The 6,000-nt window shown below is 53.5% G+C and overlaps 1 long non-coding RNA gene across 1 annotated transcript; it reads left to right on the forward strand.

Annotated features, from left to right (window-relative positions):
* The first annotated feature begins 4,856 nt into the window (after positions 1-4,856).
* LOC148378273 (uncharacterized) lies at positions 4,857-5,653 on the forward strand. The gene is made up of 2 exons (XR_015856037.1): positions 4,857-4,981; positions 5,351-5,653. It is a non-coding gene; the product is annotated as an uncharacterized LOC148378273 (long non-coding RNA).
* The last annotated feature ends 347 nt before the right edge of the window (positions 5,654-6,000 follow it).

Raw genomic sequence — 6,000 nt, forward strand, 5'->3', positions numbered from 1 at the left:
CCGCACGCCACGTCGGGCTTCGATGCGGCCGCTACCGTATTGTGTAGCTTGTCCCCAGTAAGCGTCGCGGCGCTCCGTTGCGGTCTCAACGGCCCGGTGTGGCGCAATGTCTGCTCAGGTGAGGAGGGGGGGCGCTTTGCTGGCGGAGGTGGAGGAGACGCGGCGGTGTCGGGAGACCGAGCGGTGTCGCCTCCACCAGGAGCGCGGAAGAAGCCCTGGCAGCGGCCCAGCAAGCCTGGCAGTCCCGAGCGGCCGAGCTCCGATCGGCTCATCACCAGCATCGGGAGGAGCTGAGCCGAACCAAGAGAGACTGCGAGAGGGAGATCCGCCGACTGGTAGGACTGATCAGATGCGCGGTGCGTGGCTATGTTCCCAATTTCGTTGTATACCTGCAGTGCAATGACACCTAAGGCATTCTATTCTATTCTATTTCACAAGAAGAAAATGTCCGGTTGCTCGCTTCGCTTTTGTCACAGCAAAGGTGTTCTAGTCGATTCCAGAAAAAAATTGGCCGGTTGCTCTCTTTGTTTTTGTCACAATTCTGGCAAATGAGTTTGCCCGCCTGCCTGAGCGCTCCCCGTTTGTACATCCAGACGGATGAGATCAAGCTGAAAGACAGAGCGGTTAGTGTTTTGGATGAAGCCCTGGGGCCGGCCACGTCCACCGCCTTCAGCTGCAGACTCAGGCTGCCGAGCAGCAGATCGCTGCCCTGAGGGATTCCCAAAGGGCGGGCCTAAACTACCCTGGAAGTGGGGTCAACGCCGCTACTAGCAATCCTCTTCATTGCGTAAGCCACCTCATCACACACTTGCAGTACGCATGACTTAGTTCGTTGCTGGAGGAAGGTAGCACAAAAACAGTTTTGAACTTTGAACGAGTGCTTGTGTGTGTGTGTTGCGGGGCGTTTTCAGTCTCAGGAGGATCGGGACACGCGACGGTTTCATCTGAAAATCGCTGAGCTCAGCGCAGTCATCAGGAAACTGGAGGATCGAAACGCCCTGCTTTCTGAAGAGCGCAATGAACTGGTAATTTATTGACGGCACGCTTGAAGGTTTGCGCTACGTTTGATGCGCGCCATCCAGCGAGGCACCCATTGCGCTTGCTTATTAGTTGAGCGGCGCGGCGAGTCGGTTGCCTGGTAGATGTCTTTTATTGGGAGCCAAAGCCACGATTCCGTTCAAACCGATGCAAAAGGAATGGATACGTTCTGGCCCGCGTGTTGTGCGTCTTTCACATCCCGCACTTCATGCTTGCAGCTAAAGCGACTGAGAGAAACAGAAAGCCAGTTTCTGCCACTCCTGTACAAAAACAAACGCCTGAGCAGGAAGAATGAAGAACTCTCGCTGGTGCTGTGTCGCCTTGAAAACAAAGTGCGCTTTGTCACCCAGGAGAACGAGGAGATGGCAAGCTTGGTAAGTCGACGCGGACAACGGCGGCGTGCCAACAGAGTCCACTGCATTTGTGTTCCACAGAGAAGGCCTAGTTCGCTCAATGACCTGGACCGCGGTTGCGGCCAGCAGGACGGTGAAATGGAGTTCCTTCAAGTTGTGGAGCAGCGGCACATCATCGACGACTTGTCCAAGGTCTTCAGGCAGGCGACTCGGTGCACGTACGGCAGCGCCGCGCTCGCTCGCTGTCGCCAGGAAACCTTTTCCGTCCAAAGCTTGGCCGGCGGCCGCCATCCAAAAAATTGGCCCCTTAAATTCCGACCTTTCAAGCAGGAGCATTGTGCGCACGCGTTTGAACACGCTTTAGACTTGTTTTGCCGTTTTCAGCAGCTCAAAGCTCCCGTTTTGTCAGCGCCTTTGCCACTCGCTGTGCGCTGAAAACGACGGACTTGCCCGGCTGCTCAGCCCGTCAACCATGAGCCGCGAGCGCGACGTCATTGTCCGTAGGCAGCTAGTGGCAAAATGCACCCTGTTAGAGTTGCGCTCGCTCCAACTTATTTTGCAAGAACCACACGGGAGACAAGTAAGTTCTTTTGGACACCTGCAGGTGGAGAGTCCATCCGTTGTACGAATGAAGTCTGACTCTCGGCTCCTGCACGAGCATTTTAATTAAGAGAAACAGGGTGGGTGTAAGAGTGGATTGAATAGAGGAAGCCCTTGACCTCTAGTCAAAACATAGCAAGGGGTGTTTTACGACTTTGTGTAGGAAGGGATAAGCGATAGGGATAAATAAGGGATAAATAATATTATTTATTACAGGTCGCAGTCAAAGTCAAAGCAACACAATGATACGATAAAGATAATCTGGAAAACCCTGACACACCCTGTAGTTGTCACTTTTGGAAAAGACGAGCGTCCCTCCAATCATCGCCGGTGACGTGTTTTTCAGGCTCTGGAGACAGGAGCTCATGTCAGAAATGTCATTGTGAGTCGCGTTTGTTTCTGCGCCGGAGCCGTTCGTTCCCTTTGCATCCAAAGAATCTCAAAGGCGGATTATTTGTGTCGACAGGAGAGAGATTTGCTGCTACGATACCGACGTCGAGAATCTCTGAGGAGGAACAAAGCGTGAGGTCCTGCAAGGTGAGTCTGTTTGTTTGCGGCTGCTTGGTGTTGCGCAAGATGAAATGGCCTTTTTCTCGCTATCGTTCCTCTCGTCGATTCATCGTGAGGTGTCGCTTCAGTTTGTTCAGAGAGATGTTTGCTTCCGCGCCCGCAGGTCATCGAAACATTTTACGGCTACGACGAAGACGTGTTGGTGGACTCGGACGGATCGTCCTTGTCTTTTCACACCGACAGAACCCCCGACACGGAACCCGAAGAGGTAGCCCGCCATTTCTGCCAGCGTATTGGCACCAAACATTCCTCTTCAGCCTGGAATCGGACTCGTCTTTGAGTCGCGGGTGCTTTGTCGCCGGTCTGACTGATTCTGGTACTAGTGCTGTGTTGCATTGGTGTGTGCATGAAGAGGCGGAGCTTCGCTACCGCCAGCTGACGCAAGAATATCAAGCGCTGCAACGAGCCTACGCTCTGCTAGCCCAGACCAGCGAAAGGGGACTACGACGCCGAGAAGGAGATCAAGGTGGCGCCCCTTCCCGCAACCCCCGGCCGGGTCGCAGCCTCCCCGTTCTCACCCAGCCTCGGGTGTTCTCTGGTCTGAAAGGAGGAGGAGGAGCCTCCCTCCTCCTCCTTTCAGACCAGAGAAAAGCTGATGGTAGAAATGGGTCACTATCAAAGCAGAGTAGCAGATCTGGAGTCAGCGCTGAAGCAACAAGGACAGGTAAGCTCATCAATGAGCACACCTTTTTCTCAGACAAAATAGCTACATTCTTCAGTCACTCATCCGTCTGGCATTACTGGACCTACCCCCCCCCCCCACCCCCCCCCCCGAACGTGGCTGGGAAAATGCGGAGAAAAGCAAATGTCATTTTCCAGTCAACCAAAGAATTTGTGGATGAAAATGACACAACATTCCAAAGCTGTCCACGCGTTTGTCTCTTCTAGAATGTCAAGTGGGTGGAGGAGAAGCAGCTGCTGCGTCAGAGCAATCAGCAGTTGGCCGAAAAGGTGACGGAAAGAAAGGCGCTGGGCGGAGTCGCTTGGCGTCACACCTGTCGGGAAGCCCCGCAGATGAGGTCTGACTGTCTTTTCAGGTCAGGCGGATGGAGGCGGAAGAAGCGCGTCTGAAAGAGCACATCCAGGATATCCGAGACCAAAACGAACTGCTTGAGTTCCGCATCCTGGAGCTGGAGGTGGGAAGACTCGCACAAGCGTGTTGAGGCCAGAGATGTGACGGACGGACGGACGGACGGACGGATGCATGCCTCTGCCTTTCAGGAGAGGGAGTGGCGCTCCCCCGTCTTGAAGTTTCTGCAAGTCCGTTTCCCAGACGGCCTCAGCCCTTTGCAGATCTACTGCGAGGCCGAGGGCGTGAGCGTACGTAAGGCGTCCCTCGCAACCCTAACCTTAACCCGAGGTCCCAGAACACCTTACATTGCTCCTTGCGCCTTTCCCCCGGACATCGTCATCAGTGATCTGATGAAGAAGCTGGACATCCTGGGCTATAACGCCGTAAGTGTATGTCGAACTCCTTATGTTCGCACTCCACGAGACTCGGCGGCTCAAATGTGACTTTTGGAAGGCTTTGCGCTGAAAGAAGCTTGTTGACGCTGTGCCTTTGGGCTCTTGCAGAATCTCACCAACGAGGAGCAGGTGGTCGTGATTCACGCCAGGACCCTTCTCACCCTAGCCGAGAAGGTAACGCGCACGTCCACGCACGCTCTCGCATTCTGCTTATGTGACAGCAGCCTTTCCTCAGTGGTTAGAATACATCAAAGTGACCAAGTCAGCACTTCAACAGAAGATGTTGGACATTGAAAGTGAGAAGGTAGACAGACACGCGACATCAGCCAAGGGGAACTCCGGCAATGTGCCCCAACAATTCTGACCTTGAGCTGTGCTAGGATATGTTCTGCAAGCAGAAGGGCTACCTGGATGAAGAGTTGGACTTCAGGAAGTGTTCCATGGACCAGGCTCATAAGGTAAGCCGCCCTCAAATCTCCCGCCGGACCACTGATGGACGAGGATTGCGGCCCAGAGGATCCTGGAGCTGGAGGCCATGTTGTACGAGGCGCTACCGCAGCGGGACTGCCCCGCCACGGACGGCGAAAAAGCCAGCCACGCTGGCGTGAATGACGTGCTGACGGCGGATCAGAGAGAAGAGCTTAGGAGCGCCGTGGACCAATGGAAGCGAGCCCTGATGTGCGAGTTGAGGGAGCGCGACGCTTGCATCCTCCAAGAGAGAATGGATCTGCTGCACAGCGCGCAACAGGTAAGGGCCCAAAGCCAGCCCGGCACTTACTTGCACGCTTACTGGCTTTTGAATGCCACTTTCCATTTGTCCGTCCTAGAGGAACAAAGAGCTGAAAGAATTCATCGAAGCTCAGAAGAGACAAATCAAACAATTGGAGGAGAAGTTTCTGTTTCTCTTTCTATTCTTCTCCTTGGCCTTCATTCTGTGGCCCTAACACCAGCTGGTGAGTGAGCTCCAGCGGCACCGCACTCGACACCTCCGATACACTGCCAGCCGGTCTCAGACGTTGGCAGACGCTCCGATGCCAACGTATACCCCCCGCCACGGTGACAGAGGCACCGCGTCACACCGGCGCTCATCCAATCAGAAGGCAGGAAAAGCAAATTCACATGCAGGGCACTTTTGAACCAGAAGAGAGCGCCACAAAAAACGGTTGTTGCCCCAAACGCGCACTAAAAAGGGTCAGAATAACAAGAGTCCCACTGGCCAGCCGGGGCCACCCGTCCAGCTGTTTCTTCAGGGGGGAAAAAAATTGGAGTCACCGGTGAGTACATTTTGCATTTAGCTCTGCTTTTCTGCTTCTGTCTTCAAGTGTGTGGCATCCTGCGATCAAAGAGTCAGCCAACCCCAAAGCGGTTGACCTCAACGTCCCACCACCATGCCTACCAGAGCAGGTGACGTGATGCTTTGGACATCCTTCCGTCTCAGATGCCCAAAAGTACTCTTTGCCACATCTGCGGCAATACGGTGTCTTTTCAAAGGTGCAAATAAATCCAGCGTGGGCGGAACACGCACGTCTTCGGTTTTTCCCGCTTTGTTTGTGTGACAGCTGTTGTGAAAATTTTATACAAATAAAGTTGTATAGTACAGGTTTGGCCAAGCCGCAACTCCCGAACCGCATGCGGCTCTTTTATGTTCATATCAACATTTGTGTGTGTGTGTGTGTGTGTGTGGGGGGGGGGGGGGGGGGGTTGTGCGTGTTGGCTTCACTTGAGTTCAATTTGGTATTTTGGTCAAAAGCGCATGTGGTGAAATTCCACAAAGTAGGATGGGCAAACACATTTCTTTAAACTATGAGTGTCAATTGGGCTCTCGAAATGGCAGGGAAAAGTGGACAGCAAAACGAAAATACGTAGATGAACACAGGACGTTTTAATCAGAGTGGGAAAGTTTCTTTTTTTTGTTGAACGTGATGGCAAACCATTCTGCCTGATATGTCAGACCTCAGCGCATTTCAAAGAT

The sequence above is a fragment of the Syngnathus floridae genome, unplaced genomic scaffold (genome assembly GCF_059516105.1).
Source record: "Syngnathus floridae isolate MCC-2025c unplaced genomic scaffold, RoL_Sflo_1.0 HiC_scaffold_55, whole genome shotgun sequence".
NCBI classification, from domain to species: domain Eukaryota; kingdom Metazoa; phylum Chordata; class Actinopteri; order Syngnathiformes; family Syngnathidae; genus Syngnathus; species Syngnathus floridae.